This window comes from Manis pentadactyla, chromosome 10 (genome assembly GCF_030020395.1).
Source record: "Manis pentadactyla isolate mManPen7 chromosome 10, mManPen7.hap1, whole genome shotgun sequence".
NCBI lineage: Eukaryota > Metazoa > Chordata > Mammalia > Pholidota > Manidae > Manis > Manis pentadactyla.
Window position 1 is genome coordinate 22,337,875 of NC_080028.1, and position 14,697 is coordinate 22,352,571.

Sequence of the window (14,697 nt, forward strand, 5' to 3'; positions counted from 1 at the left end):
AAAATTAAAGATAAACATTTACTGAGAGTTAATGTCTTACCAAAAAAAAAAAAAGTCAAGAAAGAAATTCTTTCAAACTTTTCTGTAACTTGAGAAAAGCTGGTGTGCTTTCTGAAATTCAGACTTCCACGTATGAACCCTCCCCAAGCCCCAGTGATGTGACATCCCTGAAAAGGATAATTTAGGAACAAAATGTAAGCAGTAAAATTGGTTAACCTTTTCAATGTTGGCAAATCAGCTTAGAAAATTCTATGGCAGGTGTCATGTGTGATGGTTGCGGTGGTCAGATGGGACATCAACTAATGGTCGAATCTGTCACTGACCCATCACTCAGTGGAGGGGAACAAGAGTCACTGTTTTGCAGCTCTGCAGCCACACTCCACTGAGTTTAAGCCTGCTTTATCAATTGCATTTTTTAAAAGTTATAGCTCGTCTTATCCACTCACCAATGAGAGCATAGCAAAAAACAACTTTAAAGTCGAATATATCTACTTGTAGAAGGGATTTTGTGGGGTTGAGAAGATGGAATCATGGGATTACTGAAGGAGGGGTATACATTGATGAGTAAGAAGTGGAACAAGATGATAAGGAAATCCACCTCCCAGGTAACAAAAGGCCAAAGTGATATGCTTGCTTCCTTGTTCAGATCCCTGGGGTTGAAGGCTATTTTTAAAATTGTGGTTGTCCAACCAGGGAATAGGAGGGAGTATTTTCACCTTTTCTGACATGACAATCTAGAATGGTCTACACTGAAATGTTAACAATAGAAAATAGTGTACATATTGTTTGAGGTCAGGCATGGGAAAGCAAGACTTTATCTTATGACAATCTCAGTGCAAATTTTTCAAGGGCTAATGGTATTCTAAATCACTGTACCATATCACCATAGGAGTTGTAAAAGTCCCTCCAAAAAAAACTAGTATAAGAACTGATGTCCTTGGCAGAAGTTAGAGTAAAATGCTCTATAGATTGATTGGAAATAGAAAATAGGAAAGTTGGTCTATTTTGGACCTGGCTCGATGGAAACACTATTTTCCCATACTTGGTTCCCATAAAGAAGGAAATTTTTCTCCAACTCCTCCACCTTTACATTGAAGAATAACTGAGCGTCCTTGCTCACCGGTCTTCCTCTTGAGGAGAGTTGCCTGTAAGCAACATACTCTGCCTCGGGTCCCTGCTGCTCCTGCGGGGGAGGGGACAGAGGAGCCTGCCGGCCCCAGGGCTGGTGACTGATACTGGAATGGCGCCGTCATAAGCCTACTTGGCTTCCAGAACTGGCTGGTCACTCCAACTTCTTCTCTATCCGTATTTTCATTTTCTCTTTTATCTTCTCCAGTTGTTCAAAACTTGAAGAGAAAAGAAACCCCAACACTTAGCAGGCTTTCTGCATGAGCTCACTTAGTATCGGCAGAGATAGTCTCAGAAACTTAATGGTCTTCAAGAAGTTTTAGCCTCACCAGGATATCGACTATTAGATGCCAGTTGTCCCGAAGTCACAGCCCAAGAATTTATTTAACACAGTTGGCGGAAACATTCCCAAAGAGCTTAATTTTGGCATTTGGCATTTACCGTGTATGGGATATAAAGGATTCGCTTCCCTATTAGTTTCATTCTCAGAGAAGGTCTCCTGAGCACTTCCTGCCCTCTAGCAGCGTTTAGAAGTTTGGATGGTGGCAACTCTAGTCCCTCTGTGAGCTCTGTTTAGTATGTTGGCCTCCATGAAATCCCATGAGCCTTTTGGTTTTATGCTGCCTTGTCTCATATCATTGATTCCTGTCACAGAATTACTTAGACCTGAGTGAGCCTCAGCTCAAGAAAGTATCTATTTCTTATGTCGTTTGTAAATCCAAAGTCAGTTTGAAGTCCACAGGGGGGAGTGACTTTTGAGGTAGGAACCAGATACACAAATCTGAGGTTGGTGCCCTCTCTTTTTCATGAAGACAGTTCAAGACAATATGAAAGAGAAACAGAATTTGATCCAGCTATTCTCCTCAAATTTACTAATTAGATAAATTATTTCATCTCCATAGGGGTAAAGTGAGTAAAGAGAGTCTTTGAAAAAAAAAATCCTTCCCCACAATGGAAACTAGAGGGGAGATGCGGTGATCCAATACATTTCACACTGCTTCTTGGTAAAATTCAATTTTCTTCTTCAAAGGTAACAAACAGAAGGGAGTTGCCACAGGTAAAACGCTGGGTAAAATGTCTTCTTGCCTTTTAGCAGCAGCTGGGAAAAGTGTCTGCACAAATGCAGTGTAAATAATTGATATACTTTTGGACAACTTCCCAATTTATATTTTCCTCTAAAAAAATAAAAATAAAAATGAAACCAAAACCAAAAAGTAACCCATGGAGACCAACTAGATGTGTGAAACTCACTTTTCCTAAAATAAAACAAGTCCAATTCTCATCCCAGCTTGGGCTGAGATGGTATGTGTGCTGGCATGTGGACTGGGAAATATGTTTTCCAAAGAGTGAAAAGTGAGAGTCCAAGACCCATTATTTTAGTAGTTACCTGAACTATGAAAAGTTTGAGAAAGAAACTGGGAAAGGTTTCACTGACTCATGCATCTACGTCTAGCTGGCCTCCAGGTGGCTGTCAATCAGACAGGAGCTCCAGGTGGAAAAGCTAATCTAGGGCTAGCGGGGCTGCATGGGAAGTTGGCAACTTGTGAAGAGAGGCAGTACAGTCCAGCACTTTAGGTCTGTGACTAAGGAATCAGTCAGTTTGGGTCAATTTGGTACCTTCTACTTATTAATGCTTTAATCATGGGCAATTTACTTAACATCTTTGTGCCTCAGTTTCCTCATATGTAAAATGATGATAATAATATAGGGCCTGCTTCATTGAGTTGTTAAGATGGAGTGAGTATGTAAGGCAGGGCTTCCCACCTAATAAGAACCATACACTGTTATTTTCAGATCTACTCAAGCTGCAATTGAGGGGGACATGGTAGAAAGAGATCAAAGGATTCTAGAAATGTGCCAGGAGTATATTAGAATTCTGGTTATGCCACCAACTATCAATAACTGCATCTAACTACCTCACTTAACTTCTCTGATCCTCAGGTTTCCCTTTTGTAAAATGTGGGAAATAAGCTTATCTCTGTAACTTAATCATGAGAATTAAATGAACAAAAAGTTTCTAAAAGTCCTTCCCTGGTGTAAGTCCTCAATAAATATTCAGTCTTTTTTTAACCTTCTTCCCTGCCCTAAGTCCCTATAAGTCCCAGTATATGATTTCTCACAATTAAAGTCTGTGCTAAAAACCTAAAATATCACTACCCTTATCAGGAGGTTGTACTTATCTAGAATCAATAGCTGTAAATGATGGAAAGCAACCCACGAGGTAGATCAGGAAATGAGGAGGAGGGAGGCAAAAATGACTTTCTGGACTTCCGAAGTCTTATCTTGAAGGCTGACCAATCCAGAAGCACCACTTCCAACCACAAATGTTTATTTGTGCCAAAACAATGCTGGTAGTCTAGGGAGTTACAAAAACGAAAATAATTACTTCTCTGGTTAAGAGAGCTTTTATTATAGAAGAGAGAGAAAAAGCTCTAGCAACTGTAATACACAATGGTTATGATTCATAGGCCGACAGATGCACAAACCAAATATTACAGGGGTTCAGAATAGTTAAGTGAGCCTGTCTGGTGCCCAGACTGAAAAAATCTCAAGACAGGTAATATCTGATCGGGTCTTTGAGTCTGGGTAGAGTTTGGATTGGTTGCATGAACAAAGGCGTACCAAGCTAACGACCATTGCCACTGAATCGTGTCTCCCCCAACATTCATAGATTGGGGTCCTAACTCCCAGTACCTCAGAATATGACTGTATTGGAAGATAGGTTCTTTAAAGAAGCATTAAGTGTAAACAAGGTCACATGCGTGGGCCCTATTCCTCCCATGGCCAATGACCTGTAAGAAGGGGAGATTAGAATCCAGACACACAGAGGGAAGATTACGTGAAGACGCAGGGAGATGATCACCTGCCAGCCAAGGAGAGACGTCTCAGGAGAAACCAGTCCCTCTGACACTCTGAGCTTGAACTTCTGGCCTCTGGAACTGTGAGGAAATAAATTTCTGTTGTTTAAGCCAGTCTGTGATGCTTTGTTACAGCAGCCCTAGCGAACTACTACAATCATCAATAACAAGAGTTAGAAAGTATATTTAGGGAAAGTGCAATTTTCCCCTTGGATTATTTCGGTAGAGGAGTAGTGGGAGATAAGAGCAACAAGAGGGATCTAAGCAAAGAATGGAGGACTTTGAAACACACAATTGGATTTTCTTCGGTACATGAAGGAGAGACATTCAAGAATTCTGAGAGGAGAGTGACATTATTAGATCTCTCCTCCAAAGGATGACTGCAGGGATGGGCTGGATTAGAATAGGAGACATGGAGAGGCACAGTGTAGTAGTTGAGAGGCCGTTTAGGCATCACTTGTACAAGATACTGAGTTGTGAGGTTGAGGAGGATGGGTGGAGGCCTCAGTGAGATTGGGAAAAAGGTGAAACAAGAGATGGAATTAACTGGATGTGGTGGTGGAGGGAGTAGTTAGTTGACTAGAACATCTGAGAAGGAAAGTCAAAAGATAGTCTGGAGCAAAGTTGATGAATTCAGAAGTTATATGGTGAAATGTAATGCAACTGTAAGACTGCCTTAATAATAACATATTATGCAGTGGCTGGAAAAAAAAATGTAGATCTGGAGCTGAGGATAGAAAGCAAAGCTTAGAGGAAAATATAGAAGCCCTCTGAAGAAGAGAACAATTGTCACTACAGCAATGGACGGACAGGCTAATGGAAAGTATACGGAAAAATCAAAACACACCTATAATTGGGAGCTAATGATTATAAATGATTTCAAGATAGATGGGCTAGTCAACATTGCTCAAGGTTTAGAGGTGGCAAGTAGAAGCACAGGAAGTCTATTGTTTGGAATGAGCTTTGAGAATAGTGAGAATGGAAGCCAGACTGCAAGAAAATGTGAGCTAAGTGTTGCAAAGAAATGCCCTCGAGAGCAAGGCAGGCAATGTAGAAGAACAGGGTTGTGCATGACTGAGAGTGAGTGCCTCTCTTCCCTTGCTGCTCCCTCATTCTGGCCTTGTTATAGAATGAAGATGGCTGGGCATGAGGCAGTGGGGAGTCATAGGACTGGGCCTAAATGGAGAAATAATGACAAATTCAACTTAATGTTTAACCTAATGTATTGTGGTATCACTTACATAGGATAAAATGCAACTGTTTTAATTATAAAGTTCAATGAGTTTGATAAATATCTGTACCCACCAACAAAATTAAGGTAAGGAATATTTTTACCAACGTGAAAGATTTAATTATGAACTTTCTCATCCCAAATCCTCTTCACTCCCAAACGCAGGCAGCTGCAGATCTGCTTTCATTTACCGTATATTAGATTTGTCTCCTTTAGAGGTTCATAAAAGTTGAATTAAGTAGCAGGGTCTGTTGTGTTTCTAGCTTCTTTGATCTAGCATAAATGGATGACATCTCATCCATTTTTTGTGATTCTTTTTGCTGCTGCATAGTCTTCCATTGTATGGATATACCACCTGAAAAAAAGTCTATTCACCTATTCATGAATGGAAAGATTAATTCTCATACTTCACTAATAAAAATAAAACTTCTATGAGAATTCATGATGAAATTCTAAATGATGTGCTGTTTTGAAATTTAATACCTCAGTTGTTTATTTCTAATATAGTAAAACAGTTGATTTTAGCATTTTATTTTGTGTATCTTAAAAACTTTGCTAAAATGATTTATTAGTTCTAGTCACATTTTTGTAAATTCCTTCAGATCTTTTCTATGTTTGAGGAAAAAGAGAATTTTACTTCTTCTCTTGAATCTGTATTCGTGTAATTCCATTTTCTCTCTTAATTTGCACTAGCTTGGACCTCCAGGACCATGCTGAATAGAAGTTGTAAGAGCAAATATTCTTGCCTTGTTCCCAGTCATGGTAGGAAAGCCATCAGTCTTTCATCATTAAGTAAAGTGTTGGCTGGAGGGCTTTTGTAAATGCCCTCTCTCCAATTAATGAAGTTTTTATATCTAGTTCCATTAGTTTTTATTATGAATGAATGTGACTTTTTCACATGCTTTTCCTGCCTTTATTGGGGTAGCCATATATTTCTTTATTTCATTAAGGAAATTACATTAGTAAATTATAATGTTGATAAATTATGTTAATTGATTTTCAAATGTTAAACTAACTGTATTCCCACTTGATCCATTATATGTTATTTTTTTTCATAACTAGCTTTGATGTTAATACTTTGTGGAGGAATTTTTTATTCTATGTTCATGAAGAATATTTCTGTTTTGTAGTTTTTTTCTTTCTTATAATGTCTTAAGATCAACTTGATGTCTTCCTTAAATGTTTAATAGAATTCACCAGTGAATCTTTCCAGGTATGGAGTTTTCTTTTGAGAAAAATTTTAAAGAATTAGTTAAAATTTTAAAATTAATATAGGATATTTGAAGTTTTCTATTTCTTCATAAGTTTGTTCTTTAATTTGTGTCTTTCAAAGACTGTGTCCATTTCATCTAGGATGTCAGCTTTAGAAGCATAACACATTTTCTGATTATTCTTTTAATATCTATAGCTTCTAATATTTCCCCTTCTGTTCCTTATTCCTCCCCAACCCCTCATTAAATGTCAGTCTAACTTGAGACTTATTAATCTTACTGGCTTTTCAAAGAACAGATTTTTGGTTTTACTAATTTTTTTCTACTAGTTATCCATGTCTCAGTTTATTGATTTCCATCTTATCTTTGCTATTTCCTTCCTTCCATTTATTTTGCTGTTGCTTGTCTTTCATTTTCTACTTAAAATGGAAGTTTAGATAATTTATTTTAGACCTTTATTCTTTTCAAATGTAAGCATTTAATGATCTATATTTTCCTTTGATCATTGCTTCAGTTGCATCCATAAAATTTGATAAGTTTTGTTTTTCTTTGCCTTCAATTCAAAATATTTTCAATTTTTCTTTTGATTTCTTCTTTAGCCAATAAGTTATTTAAAAGTGTATCACTCAGTTTCCAAATATTTGAGGATTATGAAGACTTTTAAAAATTCCTACTTTAATTTTGTGTGGTCATAAAACATACTTTCTATGATTTCAAAATTTTTGAGAACTTAGTGAAAATTTAGAATATAATATCTTAGTAAATACATGTGTGCATTTAAAAAAGAATATATATTCTGCTCTAATTGCATGGAGTGTTCTAAAAGTATGAATTTAGTCAAGTGAATTGAGAGTGTTATTCAAGTTTTCTATATTCTTCCAGATTTTTTGTCTATGTGTTCTATCAATTGTTGAGGGAGGAGTTTTGAAATCTGCAACTTTAATTGTGAATTTATTTATTTCCTCCTTTCTCCTGTATTTGTTTCATATAGCTTGTAACTCTGTTGTTAGAGGCACACACATTTAAATTTGTTGTGTCTTCCTGAATTGGTACTTTATTATTAGGTTATGTCTGTTTTATCATTGGTAATATTTCTTGTTCTGCTTTCATTGATATTAATTTAGTCAATCTAGCTATTCTATGATTAGTGTTTACATTGTATACTTTTCCTTTTCCTCTTAAACTATCTGTGTCTTTAATTTCTTACAGATAGCATATATTTGGGGTTTGCTTGTGTCTTAGTCTATTCAGGCTGCTATAACAAAATACCACAGACTAGGTGGCTTATAAAAAAAAGAAACTGATTTCTCACCATTCTGGGAGTTGGAAAATCTGAGATCATGGTGCTGGCAAGGTCAGGCGAGGGTCTTCTTCCAGGCTGTAGACTACATTGTGGAAGGGTTCTGGAGCTCTGTGGGGTCTCTTTTATAAAAGCACTAATCCCATCTATGAAGGCCCTACCCTCATGAACTAATCACTTCCCAAAGGCCACACCCACTAATACCATCATATTAGGCATTAAGATTTCAACAGTATGCAGTTTGGGGGAACACAAACATTCAAACCATAGCAGTTTTCTGATCCCGACTGAAGACCAAATATTTAATATAATTATTAGTATGTTCAGTTTATATCTTTCTTATTTGATTTCTGTTTGTCCTACTTGTTTTTGTTTATTTCTCTGTTTTTCCTGCTTTCTTTTGGGTTTATTCATTACTTTTGTGATGACATTTTATCTCCATGACATTCATTAACTCTATCTTTTTTTTTTAGTGATTTCCTTCGGGTCTAGTCTATATATAAAATAATACTGTACCACCTCATGTATAATGTAAGCCCTTCTACTTGTTGCCATGCATTTTATTTCTACATGTTATAAACCCCATATTTTTATTATTTTTTATTTTAAATAAGTACCCTTTAAAGAATTTTAAGCAACAAAATACTTTTTATATTTTCTAATATATTTATCCCTGTACTCTTCATTCCTCTTTGTAAATTCCAATTTTCATTGAAATTATATTCCCTTTGTGTGAAGAATCTTCTTTCATATTTCTTATAGTTCATGTCTGCTAGCAAAAAATTCTGTTAGCTCTGATGTCTCTAAAAAAGTCTTTATTTTTGGAAGATGTTTTCACTAAGTATGGAATTCTAGGCTGACGTCATTTTTCTTTGATCATTTTAAATACATCATTCCATTGCCTCTGGTTTTCATAATTTCCATGAAGTCTGTGGTGATTCTTATCCTTTTTCTGTACCTATTTAACTTTGTTCCTTTGCCTACTTTTAAGATTTTGATCACTTTTTTAAAGTAATTCAATTATAATGAATCTTGGGGTGTGTTTCTCTTTTTCTTCCATACAGTTTTTTGAGATTCTTGTACCTGTAGATTTATAATTTTTACCAAATTGGGAATTTTCTGGTCATTACTTTTTTAAGTGTAGTTTCTGTTCTTCCCACAAATCCTTTTCCTCAGACTCCAATTCGATATATGTTAGACTAGTTGATATATTCTTTGAGATTCTTCTTAGGTTCTCTTTCTGGTTTTGTTTTCCGGTCTTTTTACTCTATGTTCTTAATGTTTGAGTGGTTTCTGTTGTTATGTTTTCAAGTTTATTGATATCTTTTGTACTGTCTAATTGCTGTAAATCCTGTCCACGAAAATTTTCATTTTATTTATTTTATTTTTCATTTCAAATTTCATTTGTTCTTTTCTTCTATGTTCTATTTCTATCTCTGTTACATTATATTTTTCCCTCAAATTTTTTAGCATATTGAGCATATTTAACATTCCTGTCTGCCAATTCTATCATCCCTGTCATGACTGGATCTGTTTACATTGGCTGATGTTTTTCCTGTTTATAGAACTCATTTTCCTGCTTCTTTGCATGTCTAGCAGCATTTCTATGAATTTTACAACATTGAATGCTACATTTATTGTTGTTGTGGCTCACTTTGATCCTTTTGAGACTTGATTTCAAGCTTTTTTTTTTTAAGTAAGTGTAGGGCTACTTTATACATTGTAAGTATTCTGAAATCTATGCTGAATGCCCCATGTATTTAATATTGTCTCTCTATTATGGATTTTGGAAACACAAAAAACTCTAGCCCCATGTGAATTCTGGGAACATTTGCTTATAGCTCCCCAGAATTTTTCTTTTCTTGAAAATTGCTCTTTGCTTGATTTCATGCAGTTTCATACTTCTCATGGCAGACTGGTCTTCAACGAAAGACTCAAAGCGGTCCCTATCTAGATTTCAGGAGTTCTTTTGCTTGTGACTCCATGTTTTCCAATACTGTTTTCTAATACTCCTTCTTGAAAATTTTAGCTCCCTCAGCCTTTCCAAAGTATGACCTCTGTTGTCTCAACTCTGAGAGACTGTAGGGCTCTGTTTGGGTTCCTCCCTCTGCACATTGATTCTGAAATTGCCTTTAGGGAGAAAGCCAGGGCAGTCTTAGGGCTCACCTCCATTGTTTTCTTTTATCAAGGATGAAGGGAAGTCCTATGTTGCCTCTGGTTCAATAACTGAAAGCAGTTGCTTATATGTTTTATCTTGTTTTCTAGTTAGTAATGGTTGAAGGATGAGTCTGGATCCTATTACTCTCTCATGGAAAGAAACAGAAGTCATCCAGTTTATTGTTTCAATGCTGTGCAAAGCAATCAAATAAAATATTAAGGACACCAATCTACAGAAGAATTGTAGAGTGGAATTCTTTTGCTAGTCATTTTTGAGAATCTATCAGTATGAGGCATAGTGTTAGGTACTTTACATGTCTTTTCTTATTTTGTTCTCATAAGAGCCTTTAAAGAGATGTATTATTACTTCCACTTAACAAGTGAGGAAATAATGGTTGCATGGAGGAAATACTAGTGAAGATTTAAACCCTGGACTGTCTTACTGCTGGCATGGGTCTTCTCCCCCATTTAAACTGCATGAAAGAAAGATAGGGTGGCAGTCCATGAGGAATTATTAGAGTGGAACAAAAATTTTAGGGTTAAGGATGGAACTAGAGATTAAGAACATGGTCTGCCAAAGCCACTTTTTATGGCAGCTTCTCCCCATGACTCACAGACTCCTTAGTAGCAGCCCATTCCTAATCTAAAAAGGAATTTATTCCTCACTTTGAAAAGTTCAGTTTAGAGTCATTTGCCCTAATTTTCGCAGGTTCTCTGCACCATTTCTAACTTGTAGGAAGTTTGCAATTTTTCCTGCTGCCATGTGAAATCTTTGGTTTGTGAGGGCTGTGTCTGGTCTCTTATTAATTTCCTTTAACTTTCTGTTACTCTGTTACACCTCTACTGGTTTTCTCTTTGGGATTTTTCCATCTCTTTCTGCTGCTATTGTGAAATAGACCTTTGGTCTCTGGGGTTCTTTCCATAGCATTTTAAGCATACTTTTTTGATTCCTATTATGAAAAAAATGCTTCCTCAATTATCAACTTCTGCCTAAGCATGAGCCAATTTCTTCCTTTGTGTTCTTGGTCCCATCCCGTGTGAGTGGAGCTTAGCCTGTCTTTCCTGCAGTTGCACACAGTTGCAACACCTTTTTCACCTGGATTCCTGACTTAATTACACAAATGGCATTCAAAGATCTACTTGAAAACCTCTTACTACTCAAATCAAATAGCTTTACATCAGGCCTGGTTTTACTTCATTTAGCTTCTGATTTGGGGATTCAACTGGTCATTAAAGCCCTTTATCAGCTTTAGCCATCCTCATTCTCTCTTTTCTTTGAAGGCTTGCCATGCACCCTGGCTAGACTTCATGCACCTGGACATTAACTCTTTCTGAGTAGTGCTAGATTCCGTTTAGAAATCAAGACATTTCTTGCCTGCAAATAGCTACCGTGCATCTGTTACCTCTATGATGCAACTGGTCCCAGAGCTCTTGATCTTCTTACTAGGATGAAACTTAAATTCATGGTGGCAGATAGGTTGTATCATGCATGCCAACCCTAATGGAAAGTTGATAAGGACTCTGAAGACTTGTTAAGCTTAAAGTGGAAAGTGTGGCTAATGATGGCAATGCTTACCATGTTTCTGGGAGAGGATAGTGGTGACACAGATGTCAAATGTTTGCCAACCCTGGAAACTTTTCCTTCTCTGATGGCAGTGGCTATGGGCTGACCTACCAATAGTTAATTTAAGAAAAATAAAATCTTAAATTTTCAGGTCTTTGAGACCTGAAATAAATCTTACAGTGTAATTAACCTTTAATGAGTGCTGATTCTATGCCAGAAACCATGCTAAATTCTTTACATAATTCATATTATCTAATCCTTATAGACACTTCATGATGTACACACCATTATTATCCAATTTAGAAGCAAAGAATGAGACTCAAAAAGCTTCATAGCTTGCCCAAGGCCATATCCCTAATAACTAAGGGAAACAGGCTATAAAACTAATACTGTCTGATCTGAGACCTGACCTCTGATGAGAATAGTGATACAAAAACGTTTCACTTGTAGGTTTACATGGCAGAGATAACCCCATTTCATTTTCCCCTTGTCACATAAGAAGGCTACATTTCCCAGCCTCCCTTGCAAATACATGGGACCATTGACTGACTTCCAGACAGTGGAATGTGAGTGAAAGTAAAATGTGCAACTTCAAGGTCCCAGGTACATAAAATTTGTCATGCAGTTCCTCATACTCTCTCTTCCCTCCTCTCCTGGTCAGATGTGGACTGGACGACTGTGAGGATCCAATACAGGGACGTTCCCGGCATGCCCTGGTAATACGGCACCCAGAGCTGACCACACTGGTCAGGGATACGTGTGAGAAATAAACTTTTCTTATGCTAATCCACTCACATTTAGAGGTGGTTTGTTTCCGGAGTTAGCCTACCCAGGCAGTTTACAACTCAGGTCTCTGAATGTATAGCTTGTGTTTTTCCCACCACCCAGCACAATGAGTTAAAAAGTGTTCTCCACAACTGGCTTCTCAAGTTCTGATCATTTGATTTCCCATCAGTTCTGCATTTCAACGCAGATGCACATGTCTCCATTTTCTGTGTGTTGCTGCCTGAATGATTACATTCTTCCTCCATTGTCATCTATCTTGACCCCTCAGGAGGTCTGCTCTCATTACAGCAGTGGGACCCATGTCCCCCACTAGAGGCTTGTCATTTCATATTGACCTGATTTTGGTCTTATCTCTCCCTGTTCTTTGAATATCTCACCTAGACCTCCTTTTCCCATCAAGTGTATTTCATTCTTACACTAAATTTGAATTTGTACCCCTAAATAATATTGTCACTAGAACTCTAGGCTGAGGATAAGAAACTCAGTATGTTCCCTTAACATTGGAATATATTCATATTTTGTAGGGTTTTTTTCCCTGGTGTATTATTCCTTGTTTGGTTGTTTATCTGATGTGAATGTTCCATTCCAGACTTGCTGGCAGCCTTTGAAAGGAAAGGCACTGCTTAAAGAAGTTTTCTGCTCTGCTTTGTCAAACACAAAATATTTGTGCTTGTTAACATTCTGTTGTTATTATGGTGTCTATCTGATGCTATCACATATGTTTAATACATGGTGATCATGTTTATGGAATCACTTCATTATAATTATAGTAGGGTCTCATGATCACAGCAGCAGGAAAGAAGCTATAGGCTTGTCAAATCAGCTTAGGATTAGCCAACTGCCCCTTTGCATGTAAGTACATATGGGCAGGCTGGAAGCCTGCTGCCATATCACCTTGCTGTTAGACTGTATATTCATATGGGGCTCAATTTGCATCCCTGGGACACATTTCCACACCCCCACTGAGTTATCTCTGCTTAAAAACCCCATGAGATGGAACAGTGCCCGTGAAACTGCCAAAGGCGTGTCAGAGATTGGAACAGTGGAAGGAAATTGAGCCAGTAGTAATAATAACAATAATATATGTGTATATATGTGTACATATATATTTTGTTTTATTTCAGCTTTCAGTATGAGACTCAATTCTGTGGAATGCCATTCCAGTGCCACTCTGAACGCTTTCCAGAGGAAAGCAAAGAGCACAGGAGGCAAGAATAACATTGGTGGAGATGAAGCAGGTTTTCTTCTGAGATTTGTGAGATAAAACTAATGAGAACTGTAACGTTCCAGAGAAGGCATTGCCCATCCAGGTCAGCATCTCCCATAGCGTATTTTCTGGAATTCCACACCTTGGGAGGTTAATAGGTGCTAACACAAAGCACAGTGTTTTGTATTCAAATGAGTTTTTAAAAACCTGAGTTAACCAAGTTAAATTGGTTTCTTCTAGGGTATTTTAATATGGTAACAAGCACTTGGGCTCTAAATGGGGGCCAGAGCAGAGGCCATACAAAGCTGGTTTTGCAGGAACAACTGGTCAAGGTCTTTAATTACAAGGATAGATTTATCAAAATAAAAGTTCCATTATCACTGTTAACAACCGGAAATAGGAGGCAGTTTTGCAAACCATTTTGGCCTGGAAATTGGGAGGCACAAGAAATCTAAGGGCTGTTAAAAGACATTTTATTTCATGTTTGTAATGTATAGGCATAGGCTTCAAGCCACCCTTTTGAGGCTGTTTTGAAGATAAATAACTGTTCACTAAGCGTATGGAATGTATGAAAGAGAAATTATTAATTCTAGATGTTACTGACTTGATTTATTTTAAATTGACTTCCAGCCTCCATAATGATGGCAGAGAGGACATGGAGCCCTACCTTGTCTCTTGCCTTCTTTAAATCAGGGGAAAGAAGTCACTCTTTACTGTCACTCCTTTACAAGACTCATACTGCTAGCTGTACCCTTCTGTGTTCCTTCCCCACCCCTGTCAATTATTCTCTCTTTGAATCTATCACTTTTACAACCTACCATGCTTAACTATCCCTCAGCTTATAAAACAAGTTCTCTGTACTTACCTCCTTTTTTTCTACTACCTAATTTCTCAAGGAATATTGTACTCTCTGCTCCCTCAACTTCTTTATTTTGCCTCACTCCTTAGCCTTTTGTAATACGGTTTTTAAGAAAAAGATCTCTCCAAACAGAAGATATTTGCAAATCATATATCTGATAAAGACTCAATATCCAGAACATATATAGAACTAAAACACAACAAGAAGACAAGCAACACAGTTTTTAAAAGGTGGGCAAAGAACTTTAAATTGACATCTCTCCAAAGAAGAACTACAACTGATTTAAGTCGAGGGAGAGAAAATCCAGGTGCAAAATACCTCTAAAAAACTAAATCAGTCAAAGGGAGAAATGGTTTAAAACCCGTTTATTGCTTACAAAACTGCAGTCTAGCCCAT